Raw genomic sequence first — 22,395 nt, forward strand, 5'->3', positions numbered from 1 at the left:
TTACAGCCTACCGGGAACATGTCTTTGAAAGGCCTGTGAAACGCAGTTTCTTGGCAGGCCTCATCTGGCTGAAGTAGAACTCCGGCTCTGGGTGTGCTCCATTGCCCTAGAGCTGCCAGGCCCCAAGTGCTGCCCTGTTTCCAAGGGGCAGAGAGGCCCAAAGCATCTTGCTTCCCGGTCTTTGCGAAGCTAAGAAACAACTGGCTCTGCCCAGTGCTCTTACACCTACCGGGAACATCTCTTACCAAGGCCTGTCAAACGCTGTTTCTTTGCAGGCCTGATCAGGCTGAAGTAGAACTCCTGCTCTGCGTGTGCTCCATTGGCCTAGAGCTTCCCGACCCAAAAGGCTGCCTTGTTCCCAAACGGGCAGAGGGGTCCCAAGCATCTTGCTTCCAGCTTTTCAGGAAGGTAAGAAACAACTGGCTCTGCCCAGTGCTCTTACAGCCTACCGGGAACATCTCTTACCAAGGCCTGTGAAACGCAGTTTCCTGGCAGGCCTGATCTGGCTGAAGTAGAACTTCTGCTCTGGGTGTGCTCCATTGCCCTAGAGCTGCCAGGCCCAAAGGGCTGCCTTGTTTCCAAAGACGGAGAGTGGACCCAAAGCATCTTGCTCCCAGCTCTTCGGGAAGCTAAGAAACAGCTGGCTCTGCCCAGTGCTCTTACAGCCTAAGAGAACATCTCTTTGAAAGGCCTGTGAAACGCAGTTTCTTGGCAGGCCTGACCTGGCTGAAGTAGAACTTCTGTTCTGGTTGTGCTACATAGGCCTAGAGCTACCAGGACCTAAGGGCTGCCTTGTTTCCAAAGGGTGAGAGAGGCCCCAAAGCATCTTGCCTCCAGCACTTTGGGAAGCTAAAAAACAACTGGTTCTGCCCAGTGCTCTCACAGCCTACCGTGAACATCTCTTACCAAGGGCTGTGAAACGCAGTTTCTGGGCAGGACTGATCTGCCTGAAGTAGAACTTCTGCTGTGGGTGTGCTCCATTGGCCTAGAGCTGCCAGGCCCAAAAGGCTGCCTTGTGTCCAAAGGGAGAGAGAGGCCCCAAGGCATCTTGCTTCCAGCTCTGTGGGAAGCTAAAGCAACTGGCTCTCCACAGTGCTCTCACAGCCTACCGGGAACATCTCTTACCAAGGCCTGTGAAACGCAGTTTCTTGGCAGGCCTGATCTGGCTGAAGTAGAACTCCTGCTCTGGGCGTGCTACTTTGGCCTAGAGCTGCCAGGCCCAAAGGGCCGCCTTGTTTCCAAAGGGGCTGAGAGTCCCCAAAGCATCTTGCTTCCAAATCTTTGGGAAGCTAAGAAACAACTGGCTCTGCACAGTGCTCTCACAGCCTACCGGCAACGTGACAGAGAAAGGCCTGTGAGACGCAGTTTCTTGGAAGGCCTGATCTGGCTGAGGTAGAACTTGTGCTCTGGGTGTGCTACTTTGGCCTAGAGCTGCCAGGCACAAAGGCTGCTTTGTTTCCAAAGGGGGAGAGAGGTCCCAAATCATGTTGCTTCCAGCTGTTTTTGAAGCTAAGAAACAACTCGCTCTGCCAGGTACTCTTACAGCCTTCCGGGAACACCTCTTACGAAGGCCTGTGAAAAGCAGTTTCTTGGCAGGCCTGATCTGGCTGAGGTAGAACTTCTGCTCTGGGTGTGCTCCATTGCCCTAGAGCTGAAAGGCCCAAAGGGCTGCCTTGTTTCCAAAGGGGGAGAGAGGCCCCAAAGCATCTTGCTTCCACCTCTTGGGAAGCTAAGAAACAACTGGCTGTGCCCAGTGCTCTTATAGCCTAAGAGAACATCTCTTATCAAGGCCTGTGAAACGCACTGTCTAGGCAGGCCTGATCTGGAAGAAGTAGAACGTCGGCTCTGGTTGTGCTCCATTGCCCTAGAGCTGCCAGACCCAACGTGCTGCCTTGTTTCCAAAGGGGCAGAGAGGCCCCAAAGCGTCTTGCTTCCAGCTGTTTGGGAAACAAGGAAACAACTGGCTCTGCACCGTGCTCTCACAGCCTACCGGGAACGTCACATACAAAGGCCTCTGAAACGCAGTTCCTTGGCAGGCCTGATCTGGCTGAAGTAGGACTTCTGCTCTGGGTGTGCTCCATTGGCCTAGAGCTGAAAGGCCCAAAGGTCGCCCTTGTTGGCAAAGGGGCAGGGAGCCCCCAAAGCATCTTGCTTCCAGCTCTTTGGGAAGCTAAGAAACAAATGGCTCTGCCCAGTGCTCTAACAGAGTACCGGGAACATCTCTTACCAAAGCCTTTGAAACGCAGTTTCTTGGCAGGCCTTATCTGGCTGAGGTAGAACTTCTGCTCTGGGTGTGCTCCATTGGCCTAGAGCTGCCTGGCCCAAAGGTCGGCCTTGTTTGCAAAGGGGATGAGAGGCCCCAAAGCATCTTGCTTCCAGCTCTTCGGGAAGCTAAGAAACATCTGGCGTTGCCCAGTGCTCTTACAGCCTACCGGGAACATCTCTTACCAAGGCCTGTGAAACGCAGTTTGTTGGTGGCCTGAACTGGCCGAAGTAGAACTTCTGCTCTGGGTGTGCTCCATTGGCCTAGAGCTGCCTGGCCCATAGGGCCGCCTTGTTTGCAAAGGGGATGAGAGGCCCCAAAGCATCTTGCTTCCAGCTCTTCGGGAAGCTAAGAAACATCTGGCATTGCCCAGTGCTCTTACAGCCTACCGGGAACATCTCTTACCAAGGCCTGTGAAACGCCGTTTCCTGGCAGGCCTGATCTGGCAGAAGTAGAACTCCTGCTCTGGGCGTGCTACTTTGGCCTAGAGCTGCCAGGCCCAAAGGGCCGCCTTGTTTCCAAAGGGGCTGAGAGTCCCCAAAGCATCTTGCTTCCAAATCTTTGGGAAGCTAAGAAACAACTGGCTCTGCACAGTGCTCTCACAGCCTACCGGCAACGTGACAGAGAAAGGCCTGTGAGACGCAGTTTCTTGGAAAGCCTGATCTGGCTGAGGTAGAACTTGTGCTCTGGGTGTACTCCATTGGCCTAGGGCTGCCAGGCCCAAAGGGCTGCCTTTATTTCCAAAGTGTGAGAGAGGCCCCAAAGCATCTTGCTTCCTGCTCTCTGGGAAGCTAAAACAACTGGCTCTGCACAGTGCTCTCAAAGCCAACCGGGAACGTCACATACAAAGGCCTGTGAAACGCAGCTTCTTGACAGGCCTTATCTGGCTGAGGTAGAACTTGTGCTCTGGGTGTGCTACTTTGGCCTAGAGCTGCCAGGCACAAAGGCTGCTTTGTTTCCAAAGGGGGAGAGAGGCCCCAAATCATGTTGCTTCCAGCTGTTTTTGAAGCTAAGAAACAACTCGCTCTGCCAGGTACTCTTACAGCCTTCCGGGAACACCTCTTACGAAGGCCTGTGAAAAGCAGTTTCTTGGCAGGCCTGATCTGGCTGAGGTAGAACTTCTGCTCTGGGTGTGCTCCATTGCCCTAGAGCTGAAAGGCCCAAAGGGCTGCCTTGTTTCCAAAGGGGGAGAGAGGCCCCAAAGCATCTTGCTTCCACCTCTTGGGAAGCTAAGAAACAACTGGCTGTGCCCAGTGCTCTTATAGCCTAAGAGAACATCTCTTATCAAGGCCTGTGAAACGCACTGTCTAGGCAGGCCTGATCTGGAAGAAGTAGAACTTCGGCTCTGGTTGTGCTCCATTGCCCTAGAGCTGCCAGACCCAACGTGCTGCCTTGTTTCCAAAGGGGCAGAGAGGCCCCAAAGCGTCTTGCTTCCAGCTGTTTGGGAAACAAGGAAACAACTGGCTCTGCACCGTGCTCTCACAGCCTACCGGGAACGTCACATACAAAGGCCTCTGAAACGCAGTTCCTTGGCAGGCCTGATCTGGCTGAAGTAGGACTTCTGCTCTGGGTGTGCTCCATTGGCCTAGAGCTGAAAGGCCCAAAGGTCGCCCTTGTTGGCAAAGGGGCAGGGAGCCCCCAAAGCATCTTGCTTCCAGCTCTTTGGGAAGCTAAGAAACAAATGGCTCTGCCCAGTGCTCTAACAGAGTAGCGGGAACATCTCTTACCAAAGCCTTTGAAACGCAGTTTCTTGGCAGGCCTTATCTGGCTGAGGTAGAACTTCTGCTCTGGGTGTGCTCCATTGGCCTAGAGCTGCCTGGCCCAAAGGTCGGCCTTGTTTGCAAAGGGGATGAGAGGCCCCAAAGCATCTTGCTTCCAGCTCTTCGGGAAGCTAAGAAACATCTGGCGTTGCCCAGTGCTCTTACAGCCTACCGGGAACATCTCTTACCAAGGCCTGTGAAACGCCGTTTCCTGGCAGGCCTGATTTGGCTGAAGTAGAACTTCTGCTCTGGGTGTGCTCCATTGCCCTAGAGCTGCCAGGCCCAAGGTGCTGCCTTGTTTCCAAAGGGGCAGAGAGGCCCCAAAGCATCTTGCTTCCAGCTCTTCGGGAAGCTAAGAAACATCTGGCGTTGCCCAGTGCTCTTACAGCCTACCGGGAACATCTCTTACCAAGGCCTGTGAAACGCAGTTTGTTGGTGGCCTGAACTGGCCGAAGTAGAACTTCTGCTCTGGGTGTGCTCCATTGGCCTAGAGCTGCCAGGCCCAAGGTGCTGCCTTGTTTCCAAAGGGGCAGAGAGGCCCCAAAGCATCTTGCTTCCAGCTCTCTGGGAATCTAAGAACCAACTCGCTCTGCCCGTGCTCTTACAGCCTACCGGGAACATGTCTTTGAAAGGCCTGTGAAACGCAGTTTCTTGGCAGGCCTCATCTGGCTGAAGTAGAACTCCGGCTCTGGGTGTGCTCCATTGCCCTAGAGCTGCCAGGCCCCAAGTGCTGCCCTGTTTCCAAGGGGCAGAGAGGCCCAAAGCATCTTGCTTCCCGGTCTTTGCGAAGCTAAGAAACAACTGGCTCTGCCCAGTGCTCTTACACCTACCGGGAACATCTCTTACCAAGGCCTGTCAAACGCTGTTTCTTTGCAGGCCTGATCAGGCTGAAGTAGAACTCCTGCTCTGCGTGTGCTCCATTGGCCTAGAGCTTCCCGACCCAAAAGGCTGCCTTGTTCCCAAACGGGCAGAGGGGTCCCAAGCATCTTGCTTCCAGCTTTTCAGGAAGGTAAGAAACAACTGGCTCTGCCCAGTGCTCTTACAGCCTACCGGGAACATCTCTTACCAAGGCCTGTGAAACGCAGTTTCCTGGCAGGCCTGATCTGGCTGAAGTAGAACTTCTGCTCTGGGTGTGCTCCATTGCCCTAGAGCTGCCAGGCCCAAAGGGCTGCCTTGTTTCCAAAGACGGAGAGTGGACCCAAAGCATCTTGCTCCCAGCTCTTCGGGAAGCTAAGAAACAGCTGGCTCTGCCCAGTGCTCTTACAGCCTAAGAGAACATCTCTTTGAAAGGCCTGTGAAACGCAGTTTCTTGGCAGGCCTGACCTGGCTGAAGTAGAACTTCTGTTCTGGTTGTGCTACATAGGCCTAGAGCTACCAGGACCTAAGGGCTGCCTTGTTTCCAAAGGGTGAGAGAGGCCCCAAAGCATCTTGCCTCCAGCACTTTGGGAAGCTAAAAAACAACTGGTTCTGCCCAGTGCTCTCACAGCCTACCGTGAACATCTCTTACCAAGGGCTGTGAAACGCAGTTTCTGGGCAGGACTGATCTGCCTGAAGTAGAACTTCTGCTGTGGGTGTGCTCCATTGGCCTAGAGCTGCCAGGCCCAAAAGGCTGCCTTGTGTCCAAAGGGAGAGAGAGGCCCCAAGGCATCTTGCTTCCAGCTCTGTGGGAAGCTAAAGCAACTGGCTCTCCACAGTGCTCTCACAGCCTACCGGGAACATCTCTTACCAAGGCCTGTGAAACGCAGTTTCTTGGCAGGCCTGATCTGGCTGAAGTAGAACTCCTGCTCTGGGCGTGCTACTTTGGCCTAGAGCTGCCAGGCCCAAAGGGCCGCCTTGTTTCCAAAGGGGCTGAGAGTCCCCAAAGCATCTTGCTTCCAAATCTTTGGGAAGCTAAGAAACAACTGGCTCTGCACAGTGCTCTCACAGCCTACCGGCAACGTGACAGAGAAAGGCCTGTGAGACGCAGTTTCTTGGAAGGCCTGATCTGGCTGAGGTAGAACTTCTGCTCTGGGTGTACTCCATTGGCCTAGGGCTGCCAGGCCAAAGGGCTGCCTTTATTTCCAAAGTGTGAGAGAGGCCCCAAAGCATCTTGCTTCCTGCTCTCTGGGAAGCTAAAACAACTGGCTCTGCACAGTGCTCTCAAAGCCAACCCGGAACGTCACATACAAAGGCCTGTGAAACGCAGCTTCTTGACAGGCCTTATCTGGCTGAGGTAGAACTTGTGCTCTGGGTGTGCTACTTTGGCCTAGAGCTGCCAGGCACAAAGGCTGCTTTGTTTCCAAAGGGGGAGAGAGGCCCCAAATCATGTTGCTTCCAGCTGTTTTTGAAGCTAAGAAACAACTCGCTCTGCCAGGTACTCTTACAGCCTTCCGGGAACACCTCTTACGAAGGCCTGTGAAAAGCAGTTTCTTGGCAGGCCTGATCTGGCTGAGGTAGAACTTCTGCTCTGGGTGTGCTCCATTGCCCTAGAGCTGAAAGGCCCAAAGGGCTGCCTTGTTTCCAAAGGGGGAGAGAGGCCCCAAAGCATCTTGCTTCCACCTCTTGGGAAGCTAAGAAACAACTGGCTGTGCCCAGTGCTCTTATAGCCTAAGAGAACATCTCTTATCAAGGCCTGGGAAACGCACTGTCTAGGCAGGCCTGATCTGGAAGAAGTAGAACTTCGGCTCTGGTTGTGCTCCATTGCCCTAGAGCTGCCAGACCCAACGTGCTGCCTTGTTTCCAAAGGGGCAGAGAGGCCCCAAAGCGTCTTGCTTCCAGCTGTTTGGGAAACAAGGAAACAACTGGCTCTGCACCGTGCTCTCACAGCCTACCGGGAACGTCACATACAAAGGCCTCTGAAACGCAGTTCCTTGGCAGGCCTGATCTGGCTGAAGTAGGACTTCTGCTCTGGGTGTGCTCCATTGGCCTAGAGCTGAAAGGCCCAAAGGTCGCCCTTGTTGGCAAAGGGGCAGGGAGCCCCCAAAGCATCTTGCTTCCAGCTCTTTGGGAAGCTAAGAAACAAATGGCTCTGCCCAGTGCTCTAACAGAGTACCGGGAACATCTCTTACCAAAGCCTTTGAAACGCAGTTTCTTGGCAGGCCTTATCTGGCTGAGGTAGAACTTCTGCTCTGGGTGTGCTCCATTGGCCTAGAGCTGCCTGGCCCAAAGGTCGGCCTTGTTTGCAAAGGGGATGAGAGGCCCCAAAGCATCTTGCTTCCAGCTCTTCGGGAAGCTAAGAAACATCTGGCGTTGCCCAGTGCTCTTACAGCCTACCGGGAACATCTCTTACCAAGGCCTGTGAAACGCAGTTTGTTGGTGGCCTGAACTGGCCGAAGTAGAACTTCTGCTCTGGGTGTGCTCCATTGCCCTAGAGCTGAAAGGCCCAAAGGGCTGCCTTGTTTCCAAAGGGGGAGAGAGGCCCCAAAGCATCTTGCTTCCACCTCTTGGGAAGCTAAGAAACAACTGGCTGTGCCCAGTGCTCTTATAGCCTAAGAGAACATCTCTTATCAAGGCCTGGGAAACGCACTGTCTAGGCAGGCCTGATCTGGAAGAAGTAGAACTTCGGCTCTGGTTGTGCTCCATTGCCCTAGAGCTGCCAGACCCAACGTGCTGCCTTGTTTCCAAAGGGGCAGAGAGGCCCCAAAGCGTCTTGCTTCCAGCTGTTTGGGAAACAAGGAAACAACTGGCTCTGCACCGTGCTCTCACAGCCTACCGGGAACGTCACATACAAAGGCCTCTGAAACGCAGTTCCTTGGCAGGCCTGATCTGGCTGAAGTAGGACTTCTGCTCTGGGTGTGCTCCATTGGCCTAGAGCTGAAAGGCCCAAAGGTCGCCCTTGTTGGCAAAGGGGCAGGGAGCCCCCAAAGCATCTTGCTTCCAGCTCTTTGGGAAGCTAAGAAACAAATGGCTCTGCCCAGTGCTCTAACAGAGTACCGGGAACATCTCTTACCAAAGCCTTTGAAACGCAGTTTCTTGGCAGGCCTTATCTGGCTGAGGTAGAACTTCTGCTCTGGGTGTGCTCCATTGGCCTAGAGCTGCCTGGCCCAAAGGTCGGCCTTGTTTGCAAAGGGGATGAGAGGCCCCAAAGCATCTTGCTTCCAGCTCTTCGGGAAGCTAAGAAACATCTGGCGTTGCCCAGTGCTCTTACAGCCTACCGGGAACATCTCTTACCAAGGCCTGTGAAACGCAGTTTGTTGGTGGCCTGAACTGGCCGAAGTAGAACTTCTGCTCTGGGTGTGCTCCATTGGCCTAGAGCTGCCTGGCCCAAGGTGCTGCCTTGTTTGCAAAGGGGCAGAGAGGCCCCAAAGCATCTTGCTTCCAGCTCTCTGGGAAGCTAAGAACCAACTCGCTCTGCCCCGTGCTCTTACAGCCTACCGGGAACATGTCTTTGAAAGGCCTGTGAAACGCAGTTTCTTGGCAGGCCTCATCTGGCTGAAGTAGAACTCCGGCTCTGGGTGTGCTCCATTGCCCTAGAGCTGCCAGGCCCCAAGTGCTGCCCTGTTTCCAAGGGGCAGAGAGGCCCAAAGCATCTTGCTTCCCGGTCTTTGCGAAGCTAAGAAACAACTGGCTCTGCCCAGTGCTCTTACACCTACCGGGAACATCTCTTACCAAGGCCTGTCAAACGCTGTTTCTTTGCAGGCCTGATCAGGCTGAAGTAGAACTCCTGCTCTGCATGTGCTCCATTGGCCTAGAGCTTCCCGACCCAAAAGGCTGCCTTGTTCCCAAACGGGCAGAGGGGTCCCAAGCATCTTGCTTCCAGCTTTTCAGGAAGGTAAGAAACAACTGGCTCTGCCCAGTGCTCTTACAGCCTACCGGGAACATCTCTTACCAAGGCCTGTGAAACGCAGTTTCCTGGCAGGCCTGATCTGGCTGAAGTAGAACTTCTGCTCTGGGTGTGCTCCATTGCCCTAGAGCTGCCAGGCCCAAAGGGCTGCCTTGTTTCCAAAGACGGAGAGTGGACCCAAAGCATCTTGCTCCCAGCTCTTCGGGAAGCTAAGAAACAGCTGGCTCTGCCCAGTGCTCTTACAGCCTAAGAGAACATCTCTTTGAAAGGCCTGTGAAACGCAGTTTCTTGGCAGGCCTGACCTGGCTGAAGTAGAACTTCTGTTCTGGTTGTGCTACATAGGCCTAGAGCTACCAGGACCTAAGGGCTGCCTTGTTTCCAAAGGGTGAGAGAGGCCCCAAAGCATCTTGCCTCCAGCACTTTGGGAAGCTAAAAAACAACTGGTTCTGCCCAGTGCTCTCACAGCCTACCGTGAACATCTCTTACCAAGGGCTGTGAAACGCAGTTTCTGGGCAGGACTGATCTGCCTGAAGTAGAACTTCTGCTGTGGGTGTGCTCCATTGGCCTAGAGCTGCCAGGCCCAAAAGGCTGCCTTGTGTCCAAAGGGAGAGAGAGGCCCCAAGGCATCTTGCTTCCAGCTCTGTGGGAAGCTAAAGCAACTGGCTCTCCACAGTGCTCTCACAGCCTACCGGGAACATCTCTTACCAAGGCCTGTGAAACGCAGTTTCTTGGCAGGCCTGATCTGGCTGAAGTAGAACTCCTGCTCTGGGCGTGCTACTTTGGCCTAGAGCTGCCAGGCCCAAAGGGCCGCCTTGTTTCCAAAGGGGCTGAGAGTCCCCAAAGCATCTTGCTTCCAAATCTTTGGGAAGCTAAGAAACAACTGGCTCTGCACAGTGCTCTCACAGCCTACCGGCAACGTGACAGAGAAAGGCCTGTGAGACGCAGTTTCTTGGAAGGCCTGATCTGGCTGAGGTAGAACTTGTGCTCTGGGTGTGCTACTTTGGCCTAGAGCTGCCAGGCACAAAGGCTGCTTTGTTTCCAAAGGGGGAGAGAGGCCCCAAATCATGTTGCTTCCAGCTGTTTTTGAAGCTAAGAAACAACTCGCTCTGCCAGGTACTCTTACAGCCTTCCGGGAACACCTCTTACGAAGGCCTATGAAAAGCAGTTTCTTGGCAGGCCTGATCTGGCTGAGGTAGAACTTCTGCTCTGGGTGTGCTCCATTGCCCTAGAGCTGAAAGGCCCAAAGGGCTGCCTTGTTTCCAAAGGGGGAGAGAGGCCCCAAAGCATCTTGCTTCCACCTCTTGGGAAGCTAAGAAACAACTGGCTGTGCCCAGTGCTCTTATAGCCTAAGAGAACATCTCTTATCAAGGCCTGTGAAACGCACTGTCTAGGCAGGCCTGATCTGGAAGAAGTAGAACTTCGGCTCTGGTTGTGCTCCATTGCCCTAGAGCTGCCAGACCCAACGTGCTGCCTTGTTTCCAAAGGGGCAGAGAGGCCCCAAAGCGTCTTGCTTCCAGCTGTTTGGGAAACAAGGAAACAACTGGCTCTGCACCGTGCTCTCACAGCCTACCGGGAACGTCACATACAAAGGCCTCTGAAACGCAGTTCCTTGGCAGGCCTGATCTGGCTGAAGTAGGACTTCTGCTCTGGGTGTGCTCCATTGGCCTAGAGCTGAAAGGCCCAAAGGTCGCCCTTGTTGGCAAAGGGGCAGGGAGCCCCCAAAGCATCTTGCTTCCAGCTCTTTGGGAAGCTAAGAAACAAATGGCTCTGCCCAGTGCTCTAACAGAGTACCGGGAACATCTCTTACCAAAGCCTTTGAAACGCAGTTTCTTGGCAGGCCTTATCTGGCTGAGGTAGAACTTCTGCTCTGGGTGTGCTCCATTGGCCTAGAGCTGCCTGGCCCAAAGGTCGGCCTTGTTTGCAAAGGGGATGAGAAGCCCCAAAGCATCTTGCTTCCAGCTCTTCGGGAAGCTAAGAAACATCTGGCGTTGCCCAGTGCTCTTACAGCCTACCGGGAACATCTCTTACCAAGGCCTGTGAAACGCAGTTTGTTGGTGGCCTGAACTGGCCGAAGTAGAACTTCTGCTCTGGGTGTGCTCCATGGCCTAGAGCTGCCAGGCCCAAGGTGCTGCCTTGTTTCCAAAGGGGCAGAGAGGCCCCAAAGCATCTTGCTTCCAGCTCTCTGGGAAGCTAAGAACCAACTCGCTCTGCCCCGTGCTCTTACAGCCTACCGGGAACATGTCTTTGAAAGGCCTGTGAAACGCAGTTTCTTGGCAGGCCTCATCTGGCTGAAGTAGAACTCCGGCTCTGGGTGTGCTCCATTGCCCTAGAGCTGCCAGGCCCAAAGTGCTGCCCTGTTTCCAAGGGGCAGAGAGGCCCAAAGCATCTTGCTTCCCGGTCTTTGCGAAGCTAAGAAACAACTGGCTCTGCCCAGTGCTCTTACACCTACAGGGAACATCTCTTACCAAGGCCTGTCAAACGCTGTTTCTTTGCAGGCCTGATCAGGCTGAAGTAGAACTCCTGCTCTGCGTGTGCTCCATTGGCCTAGAGCTTCCCGACCCAAAAGGCTGCCTTGTTCCCAAACGGGCAGAGGGGTCCCAAGCATCTTGCTTCCAGCTTTTCAGGAAGGTAAGAAACAACTGGCTCTGCCCAGTGCTCTTACAGCCTACCGGGAACATCTCTTACCAAGGCCTGTGAAACGCAGTTTCCTGGCAGGCCTGATCTGGCTGAAGTAGAACTTCTGCTCTGGGTGTGCTCCATTGCCCTAGAGCTGCCAGGCCCAAAGGGCTGCCTTGTTTCCAGAGACGGAGAGTGGACCCAAAGCATCTTGCTCCCAGCTCTTCGGGAAGCTAAGAAACAGCTGGCTCTGCCCAGTGCTCTTACAGCCTAAGAGAACATCTCTTTGAAAGGCCTGTGAAACGCAGTTTCTTGGCAGGCCTGACCTGGCTGAAGTAGAACTTCTGTTCTGGTTGTGCTACATAGGCCTAGAGCTACCAGGACCTAAGGGCTGCCTTGTTTCCAAAGGGTGAGAGAGGCCCCAAAGCATCTTGCCTCCAGCACTTTGGGAAGCTAAAAAACAACTGGTTCTGCCCAGTGCTCTCACAGCCTACCGTGAACATCTCTTACCAAGGGCTGTGAAACGCAGTTTCTGGGCAGGACTGATCTGCCTGAAGTAGAACTTCTGCTGTGGGTGTGCTCCATTGGCCTAGAGCTGCCAGGCCCAAAAGGCTGCCTTGTGTCCAAAGGGAGAGAGAGGCCCCAAGGCATCTTGCTTCCAGCTCTGTGGGAAGCTAAAGCAACTGGCTCTCCACAGTGCTCTCACAGCCTACCGGGAACATCTCTTACCAAGGCCTGTGAAACGCAGTTTCTTGGCAGGCCTGATCTGGCTGAAGTAGAACTCCTGCTCTGGGCGTGCTACTTTGGCCTAGAGCTGCCAGGCCCAAAGGGCCGCCTTGTTTCCAAAGGGGCTGAGAGTCCCCAAAGCATCTTGCTTCCAAATCTTTGGGAAGCTAAGAAACAACTGGCTCTGCACAGTGCTCTCACAGCCTACCGGCAACGTGACAGAGAAAGGCCTGTGAACGCAGTTTCTTGGAAGGCCTGATCTGGCTGAGGTAGAACTTGTGCTCTGGGTGTACTCCATTGGCCTAGGGCTGCCAGGCCCAAAGGGCTGCCTTTATTTCCAAAGTGTGAGAGAGGCCCCAAAGCATCTTGCTTCCTGCTCTCTGGGAAGCTAAAACAACTGGCTCTGCACAGTGCTCTCAAAGCCAACCGGGAACGTCACATACAAAGGCCTGTGAAACGCAGCTTCTTGACAGGCCTTATCTGGCTGAGGTAGAACTTGTGCTCTGGGTGTGCTACTTTGGCCTAGAGCTGCCAGGCACAAAGGCTGCTTTGTTTCCAAATGGGGAGAGAGGCCCCAAATCATGTTGCTTCCAGCTGTTTTTGAAGCTAAGAAACAACTCGCTCTGCCAGGTACTCTTACAGCCTTCCGGGAACACCTCTTACGAAGGCCTGTGAAAAGCAGTTTCTTGGCAGGCCTGATCTGGCTGAGGTAGAACTTCTGCTCTGGGTGTGCTCCATTGCCCTAGAGCTGAAAGGCCCAAAGGGCTGCCTTGTTTCCAAAGGGGGAGAGAGGCCCCAAAGCATCTTGCTTCCACCTCTTGGGAAGCTAAGAAACAACTGGCTGTGCCCAGTGCTCTTATAGCCTAAGAGAACATCTGTTATCAAGGCCTGTGAAACGCACTGTCTAGGCAGGCCTGATCTGGAAGAAGTAGAACTTCGGCTCTGGTTGTGCTCCATTGCCCTAGAGCTGCCAGACCCAACGTGCTGCCTTGTTTCCAAAGGGGCAGAGAGGCCCCAAAGCGTCTTGCTTCCAGCTGTTTGGGAAACAAGGAAACAACTGGCTCTGCACCGTGCTCTCACAGCCTACCGGGAACGTCACATACAAAGGCCTCTGAAACGCAGTTCCTTGGCAGGCCTGATCTGGCTGAAGTAGGACTTCTGCTCTGGGTGTGCTCCATTGGCCTAGAGCTGAAAGGCCCAAAGGTCACCCTTGTTGGCAAAGGGGCAGGGAGCCCCCAAAGCATCTTGCTTCCAGCTCTTTGGGAAGCTAAGAAACAAATGGCTCTGCCCAGTGCTCTAACAGAGTACCGGGAACATCTCTTACCAAAGCCTTTGAAACGCAGTTTCTTGGCAGGCCTTATCTGGCTGAGGTAGAACTTCTGCTCTGGGTGTGCTCCATTGGCCTAGAGCTGCCTGGCCCAAAGGTCGGCCTTGTTTGCAAAGGGGATGAGAGGCCCCAAAGCATCTTGCTTCCAGCTCTTCGGGAAGCTAAGAAACATCTGGCGTTGCCCAGTGCTCTTACAGCCTACCGGGAACATCTCTTACCAAGGCCTGTGAAACGCAGTTTGTTGGTGGCCTGAACTGGCCGAAGTAGAACTTCTGCTCTGGGTGTGCTCCATGGCCTAGAGCTGCCAGGCCCAAGGTGCTGCCTTGTTTCCAAAGGGGCAGAGAGGCCCCAAAGCATCTTGCTTCCAGCTCTCTGGGAAGCTAAGAACCAACTCGCTCAGCCCGTGCTCTTACAGCCTACCGGGAACATGTCTTTGAAAGGCCTGTGAAACGCAGTTTCTTGGCAGGCCTCATCTGGCTGAAGTAGAACTCCGGCTCTGGGTGTGCTCCATTGCCCTAGAGCTGCCAGGCCCCAAGTGCTGCCCTGTTTCCAAGGGGCAGAGAGGCCCAAAGCATCTTGCTTCCCGGTCTTTGCAAAGCTAAGAAACAACTGGCTCTGCCCAGTGCTCTTACACCTACCGGGAACATCTCTTACCAAGGCCTGTCAAACGCTGTTTCTTTGCAGGCCTGATCAGGCTGAAGTAGAACTCCTGCTCTGCGTGTGCTCCATTGGCCTAGAGCTTCCCGACCCAAAAGGCTGCCTTGTTCCCAAACGGGCAGAGGGGTCCCAAGCATCTTGCTTCCAGCTTTTCAGGAAGGTAAGAAACAACTGGCTCTGCCCAGTGCTCTTACAGCCTACCGGGAACATCTCTTACCAAGGCCTGTGAAACGCAGTTTCCTGGCAGGCCTGATCTGGCTGAAGTAGAACTTCTGCTCTGGGTGTGCTCCATTGCCCTAGAGCTGCCAGGCCCAAAGGGCTGCCTTGTTTCCAAAGACGGAGAGTGGACCCAAAGCATCTTGCTCCCAGCTCTTCGGGAAGCTAAGAAACAGCTGGCTCTGCCCAGTGCTCTTACAGCCTAAGAGAACATCTCTTTGAAAGGCCTGTGAAACGCAGTTTCTTGGCAGGCCTGACCTGGCTGAAGTAGAACTTCTGTTCTGGTTGTGCTACATAGGCCTAGAGCTACCAGGACCTAAGGGCTGCCTTGTTTCCAAAGGGTGAGAGAGGCCCCAAAGCATCTTGCCTCCAGCACTTTGGGAAGCTAAAAAACAACTGGTTCTGCCCAGTGCTCTCACAGCCTACCGTGAACATCTCTTACCAAGGGCTGTGAAACGCAGTTTCTGGGCAGGACTGATCTGCCTGAAGTAGAACTTCTGCTGTGGGTGTGCTCCATTGGCCTAGAGCTGCCAGGCCCAAAAGGCTGCCTTGTGTCCAAAGGGAGAGAGAGGCCCCAAGGCATCTTGCTTCCAGCTCTGTGGGAAGCTAAAGCAACTGGCTCTCCACAGTGCTCTCACAGCCTACCGGGAACATCTCTTACCAAGGCCTGTGAAACGCAGTTTCTTGGCAGGCCTGATCTGGCTGAAGTAGAACTCCTGCTCTGGGCGTGCTACTTTGGCCTAGAGCTGCCAGGCCCAAAGGGCCGCCTTGTTTCCAAAGGGGCTGAGAGTCCCCAAAGCATCTTGCTTCCAAATCTTTGGGAAGCTAAGAAACAACTGGCTCTGCACAGTGCTCTCACAGCCTACCGGCAACGTGACAGAGAAAGGCCTGTGAACGCAGTTTCTTGGAAGGCCTGATCTGGCTGAGGTAGAACTTGTGCTCTGGGTGTACTCCATTGGCCTAGGGCTGCCAGGCCCAAAGGGCTGCCTTTATTTCCAAAGTGTGAGAGAGGCCCCAAAGCATCTTGCTTCCTGCTCTCTGGGAAGCTAAAACAACTGGCTCTGCACAGTGCTCTCAAAGCCAACCGGGAACGTCACATACAAAGGCCTGTGAAACGCAGCTTCTTGACAGGCCTTATCTGGCTGAGGTAGAACTTGTGCTCTGGGTGTGCTACTTTGGCCTAGAGCTGCCAGGCACAAAGGCTGCTTTGTTTCCAAAGGGGGAGAGAGGCCCCAAATCATGTTGCTTCCAGCTGTTTTTGAAGCTAAGAAACAACTCGCTCTGCCAGGTACTCTTACAGCCTTCCGGGAACACCTCTTACGAAGGCCTGTGAAAAGCAGTTTCTTGGCAGGCCTGATCTGGCTGAGGTAGAACTTCTGCTCTGGGTGTGCTCCATTGCCCTAGAGCTGAAAGGCCCAAAGGGCTGCCTTGTTTCCAAAGGGGGAGAGAGGCCCCAAAGCATCTTGCTTCCACCTCTTGGGAAGCTAAGAAACAACTGGCTGTGCCCAGTGCTCTTATAGCCTAAGAGAACATCTCTTATCAAGGCCTGTGAAACGCACTGTCTAGGCAGGCCTGATCTGGAAGAAGTAGAACTTCGGCTCTGGTTGTGCTCCATTGCCCTAGAGCTGCCAGACCCAACGTGCTGCCTTGTTTCCAAAGGGGCAGAGAGGCCCCAAAGCGTCTTGCTTCCAGCTGTTTGGGAAACAAGGAAACAACTGGCTCTGCACCGTGCTCTCACAGCCTACCGGGAACGTCACATACAAAGGCCTCTGAAACGCAGTTCCTTGGCAGGCCTGATCTGGCTGAAGTAGGACTTCTGCTCTGGGTGTGCTCCATTGGCCTAGAGCTGAAAGGCCCAAAGGTCACCCTTGTTGGCAAAGGGGCAGGGAGCCCCCAAAGCATCTTGCTTCCAGCTCTTTGGGAAGCTAAGAAACAAATGGCTCTGCCCAGTGCTCTGACAGAGTACCGGCAACATCTCTTACCAAAGCCTTTGAAACGCAGTTTCTTGGCAGGCCTTATCTGGCTGAGGTAGAACTTCTGCTCTCGGTGTGCTCCATTGGCCTAGAGCTGAAAGGCCCAAAGGTCGGCCTTGTTGGCAAAGGGGCAGGGAGCCCCCAAAGCATCTTGCTTCCAGCTCTTTGGGAAGCTAAGAAACAACTGGCTCTGCCCAGTGCTCTTACAGCCTGAGAGAAAATCTCTTACCAAGGCCTGTGAAACGCACTTTGTTGGTGGCCTGATCTAGCTGAAGTAGAACTTCTGCTCTGGGTGTGCTCCATTGGCCTAGAGCTGCCTGGCCCAAAGGGCCGCCTTGCTTGCAAAGGGGATGAGAGGCCCCAAAGCATCTTTCTTCCAGCTCTTCGGGAAGCTAAGAAACATCGGGCGTTGCCCAGTGCTCTTACAGCCTACCGGGAACATCTCTTACCAAGGCCTGTGAAACGCAGTTTGTAGGTGGCCTGAACTGGCCGAAGTAGAACTTCTGCTCTGGGTGTGCTCCACTGGCCTAGAGCTACCTGCCCCAAAGGGCTGCCTTGATTCCAAACTGAGAGAGTGGCACCAAAGCATCTTGCTTCCAGCTCTTCGGGAAGCTAAGAAACATCTGGCGTTGCCCAGTGCTCTTACAGCCTACCGGGAACATCTCTTACCAAGGTCTTTGAAACGCCGTTTCCTGGCAGGCCTGATTTGGCTGAAGTAGAACTTCTGCTCTGGGTGTGCTCCATTGCCCTAGAGCTGCCAGGCCCAAGGTGCTGCCTTGTTTCCAAAGGGGCAGAGAGGCCCCAAAGCATCTTGCTTCCGGCTCTCTGGGAAGCTAAGAACCAACTCGCTCTGCCCCGTGCTCTTACAGCCTACCGGGAACATGTCTTTGAAAGGCCTGTGAAACGCAGTTTCTTGGCAGGCCTCATCTGGCTGAAGTAGAACTCCGGCTCTGGGTGTGCTCCATTGCCCTAGGTCTGCCAGGCCCAAAGTGCTGCCCTGTTTCCAAGGGGCAGAGAGGCCCAAAGCATCTTGCTTCCCGGTCTTTGCAAAGCTAAGAAACAACTGGCTCTGCCCAGTGCTCTTACACCTACCGGGAACATCTCTTACCAAGGCCTGTCAAACGCTGTTTCTTTGCAGGCCTGATCAGGCTGAAGTAGAACTCCTGCTCTGCGTGTGCTCCATTGGCCTAGAGCTTCCCGACCCAAAAGGCTGCCTTGTTCCCAAACGGGCAGAGTTGTCCCAAGCGTCTTGCTTCCAGCTTTTCAGGAAGGTAAGAAACAACTGGCTCTGCCCAGTGCTCTTACAGCCTACCGGGAACATCTCTTACCAAGGCCTGTGAAACGCAGTTTCCTGGCAGGCCTGATCTGGCTGAAGTAGAACTTCTGCTCTGGGTGTGCTCCATTGCCCTAGAGCTGCCAGGCCCAAAGGGCTGCCTTGTTTCCAAAGACGGAGAGTGGACCCAAAGCATCTTGCTCCCAGCTCTTCGGGAAGCTAAGAAACAGCTGGCTCTGCCCAGTGCTCTTACAGCCTAAGAGAACATCTCTTAGAAAGGCCTGTGAAACGCAGTTTCTTGGCAGGCCTGACCTGGCTGAAGTAGAACTTCTGTTCTGGTTGTGCTACATAGGCCTAGAGCTACCAGGACCTAAGGGCTGCCTTGTTTCCAAAGGGTGAGAGAGGCCCCAAAGCATCTTGCCTCCAGCACTTTGGGAAGCTAAAAAACAACTGGTTCTGCCCAGTGCTCTCACAGCCTACCGTGAACATCTCTTACCAAGGGCTGTGAAACGCAGTTTCCGGGCAGGACTGATCTGCCTGAAGTAGAACTTCTGCTGTGGGTGTGCTCCATTGGCCCAGAGCTGCCAGGCATAAAAGGCTGCCTTGTGTCCAAAGGGAGAGAGAGGCCCCAAGGCATCTTGCTTCCAGCTCTGTGGGAAGCTAAAGCAACTGGCTCTCCACAGTGCTCTCACAGCCTACCGGGAACATCTCTTACCAAGGCCTGTGAAACGCAGTTTCTTGGCAGGCCTGATCTGGCTGAAGTAGAACTCCTGCTCTGGGCGTGCTACTTTGGCCTAGAGCTGCCGGGCCCAAAGGGCCGCCTTGTTTCCAAAGGGGCTGAGAGTCCCCAAAGCATCTTGCTTCCAAATCTTTGGGAAGCTAAGAAACAACTGGCTCTGCACAGTGCTCTCACAGCCTACCGGCAACGTGACAGAGAAAGGCCTGTGAGACGCAGTTTCTTGGAAGGCCTGATCTGGCTGAGGTAGAACTTGTGCTCTGGGTGTACTCCATTGGCCTAGGGCTGCCAGGCCCTAAGGGCTGCCTTTATTTCCAAAGTGTGAGAGAGGCCCCAAAGCATCTTGCTTCCTGCTCTCTGGGAAGCTAAAACAACTGGCTCTGCACAGTGCTCTCAAAGCCAACCGGGAACGTCACATACAAAGGCCTGTGAAACGCAGCTTCTTGACAGGCCTTATCTGGCTGAGGTAGAACTTGTGCTCTGGGTGTGCTACTTTGGCCTAGAGCTGCCAGGCACAAAGGCTGCTTTGTTTCCAAAGGGGGAGAGAGGCCCCAAATCATGTTGCTTCCAGCTGTTTTTGAAGCTAAGAAACAACTCGCTCTGCCAGGTACTCTTACAGCCTTCCGGGAACACCTCTTACGAAGGCCTGTGAAAAGCCGTTTCTTGGCAGGCCTGATCTGGCTGAGGTAGAACTTCTGCTCTGGGTGTGCTCCATTGTCCTAGAGCTGAAAGGCCCAAAGGGCTGCCTTGTTTCCAAAGGGGGAGAGAGGCCCCAAAGCATCTTGCTTCCACCTCTTGGGAAGCTAAGAAACAACTGGCTGTGCCCAGTGCTCTTATAGCCTAAGAGAACATCTCTTATCAAGGCCTGTGAAACGCACTGTCTAGGCAGGCCTGATCTGGAAGAAGTAGAACTTCGGCTCTGGTTGTGCTCCATTGCCCTAGAGCTGCCAGACCCAACGTGCTGCCTTGTTTCCAAAGGGGCAGAGAGGCCCCAAAGCGTCTTGCTTCCAGCTGTTTGGGAAACAAGGAAACAACTGGCTCTGCACCGTGCTCTCACAGCCTACCGGGAACGTCACATACAAAGGCCTCTGAAACGCAGTTCCTTGGCAGGCCTGATCTGGCTGAAGTAGGACTTCTGCTCTGGGTGTGCTCCATTGGCCTAGAGCTGAAAGGCCCAAAGGTCGCCCTTGTTGGCAAAGGGGCAGGGAGCCCCCAAAGCATCTTGCTTCCAGCTCTTTGGGAAGCTAAGAAACAAATGGCTCTGCCCAGTGCTCTAACAGAGTACCGGGAACAGCTCTTACCAAAGCCTTTGAAACGCAGTTTCTTGGCAGGCCTTATCTGGCTGAGGTAGAACTTCTGCTCTGGGTGTGCTCCATTGGCCTAGAGCTGCCTGGCCCAAAGGTCGGCCTTGTTTGCAAAGGGGATGAGAGGCCCCAAAGCATCTTGCTTCCAGCTCTTCGGGAAGCTAAGAAACATCTGGCGTTGCCCAGTGCTCTTACAGCCTACCGGGAACATCTCTTACCAAGGCCTGTGAAACGCAGTTTGTTGGTGGCCTGAACTGGCCGAAGTAGAACTTCTGCTCTGGGTGTGCTCCATTGGCCTAGAGCTGCCAGGCCCAAGGTGCTGCCTTGTTTCCAAAGGGGCAGAGAGGCCCCAAAGCATCTTGCTTCCAGCTCTCTGGGAAGCTAAGAACCAACTCGCTCTGCCCCGTGCTCTTACAGCCTACCGGGAACATGTCTTTGAAAGGCCTGTGAAACGCAGTTTCTTGGCAGGCCTCATCTGGCTGAAGTAGAACTCCGGCTCTGGGTGTGCTCCATTGCCCTAGAGCTGCCAGGCCCAAAGTGCTGCCCTGTTTCCAAGGGGCAGAGAGGCCCAAAGCATCTTGCTTCCCGGTCTTTGCGAAGCTAAGAAACAACTGGCTCTGCCCAGTGCTCTTACACCTACCGGGAACATCTCTTACCAAGGCCTGTCAAACGCTGTTTCTTTGCAGGCCTGATCAGGCTGAAGTAGAACTCCTGCTCTGCGTGTGCTCCATTGGCCTAGAGCTTCCCGACCCAAAAGGCTGCCTTGTTCCCAAACGGGCAGAGGGGTCCCAAGCATCTTGCTTCCAGCTTTTCAGGAAGGTAAGAAACAACTGGCTCTGCCCAGTGCTCTTACAGCCTACCGGGAACATCTCTTACCAAGGCCTGTGAAACGCAGTTTCCTGGCAGGCCTGATCTGGCTGAAGTAGAACTTCTGCTCTGGGTGTGCTCCATTGCCCTAGAGCTGCCAGGCCCAAAGGGCTGCCTTGTTTCCAAAGACGGAGAGTGGACCCAAAGCATCTTGCTCCCAGCTCTTCGGGAAGCTAAGAAACAGCTGGCTCTGCCCAGTGCTCTTACAGCCTAAGAGAACATCTCTTTGAAAGGCCTGTGAAACGCAGTTTCTTGGCAGGCCTGACCTGGCTGAAGTAGAACTTCTGTTCTGGTTGTGCTACATAGGCCTAGAGCTACCAGGACCTAAGGGCTGCCTTGTTTCCAAAGGGTGAGAGAGGCCCCAAAGCATCTTGCCTCCAGCACTTTGGGAAGCTAAAAAACAACTGGTTCTGCCCAGTGCTCTCACAGCCTACCGTGAACATCTCTTACCAAGGGCTGTGAAACGCAGTTTCTGGGCAGGACTGATCTGCCTGAAGTAGAACTTCTGCTGTGGGTGTGCTCCATTGGCCTAGAGCTGCCAGGCCCAAAAGGCTGCCTTGTGTCCAAAGGGAGAGAGAGGCCCCAAGGCATCTTGCTTCCAGCTCTGTGGGAAGCTAAAGCAACTGGCTCTCCACAGTGCTCTCACAGCCTACCGGGAACATCTCTTACCAAGGCCTGTGAAACGCAGTTTCTTGGCAGGCCTGATCTGGCTGAAGTAGAACTCCTGCTCTGGGCGTGCTACTTTGGCCTAGAGCTGCCAGGCCCAAAGGGCCGCCTTGTTTCCAAAGGGGCTGAGAGTCCCCAAAGCATCTTGCTTCCAAATCTTTGGGAAGCTAAGAAACAACTGGCTCTGCACAGTGCTCTCACAGCCTACCGGCAACGTGACAGAGAAAGGCCTGTGAGACGCAGTTTCTTGGAAGGCCTGATCTGGCTGAGGTAGAACTTGTGCTCTGGGTGTGCTACTTTGGCCTAGAGCTGCCAGGCACAAAGGCTGCTTTGTTTCCAAAGGGGGAGAGAGGCCCCAAATCATGTTGCTTCCAGCTGTTTTTGAAGCTAAGAAACAACTCGCTCTGCCAGGTACTCTTACAGCCTTCCGGGAACACCTCTTACGAAGGCCTGTGAAAAGCAGTTTCTTGGCAGGCCTGATCTGGCTGAGGTAGAACTTCTGCTCTGGGTGTGCTCCATTGCCCTAGAGCTGAAAGGCCCAAAGGGCTGCCTTGTTTCCAAAGGGGGAGAGAGGCCCCAAAGCATCTTGCTTCCACCTCTTGGGAAGCTAAGAAACAACTGGCTGTGCCCAGTGCTCTTATAGCCTAAGAGAACATCTCTTATCAAGGCCTGGTAAACGCACTGTCTAGGCAGGCCTGATCTGGAAGAAGTAGAACTTCGGCTCTGGTTGTGCTCCATTGCCCTAGAGCTGCCAGACCCAACGTGCTGCCTTGTTTCCAAAGGGGCAGAGAGGCCCCAAAGCGTCTTGCTTCCAGCTGTTTGGGAAACAAGGAAACAACTGGCTCTGCACCGTGCTCTCACAGCCTACCGGGAACGTCACATACAAAGGCCTCTGAAACGCAGTTCCTTGGCAGGCCTGATCTGGCTGAAGTAGGACTTCTGCTCTGGGTGTGCTCCATTGGCCTAGAGCTGAAAGGCCCAAAGGTCGCCCTTGTTGGCAAAGGGGCAGGGAGCCCCCAAAGCATCTTGCTTCCAGCTCTTTGGGAAGCTAAGAAACAAATGGCTCTGCCCAGTGCTCTAACAGAGTACCGGGAACAGCTCTTACCAAAGCCTTTGAAACGCAGTTTCTTGGCAGGCCTTATCTGGCTGAGGTAGAACTTCTGCTCTGGGTGTGCTCCATTGGCCTAGAGCTGAAAGGCCCAAAGGGCTGCCTTGTTTCCAAAGGGGGAGAGAGGCCCCAAAGCATCTT

The sequence above is a fragment of the Equus asinus genome, unplaced genomic scaffold (genome assembly GCF_041296235.1).
Source record: "Equus asinus isolate D_3611 breed Donkey unplaced genomic scaffold, EquAss-T2T_v2 contig_816, whole genome shotgun sequence".
Classification (NCBI taxonomy): Eukaryota; Metazoa; Chordata; class Mammalia; order Perissodactyla; family Equidae; genus Equus; species Equus asinus.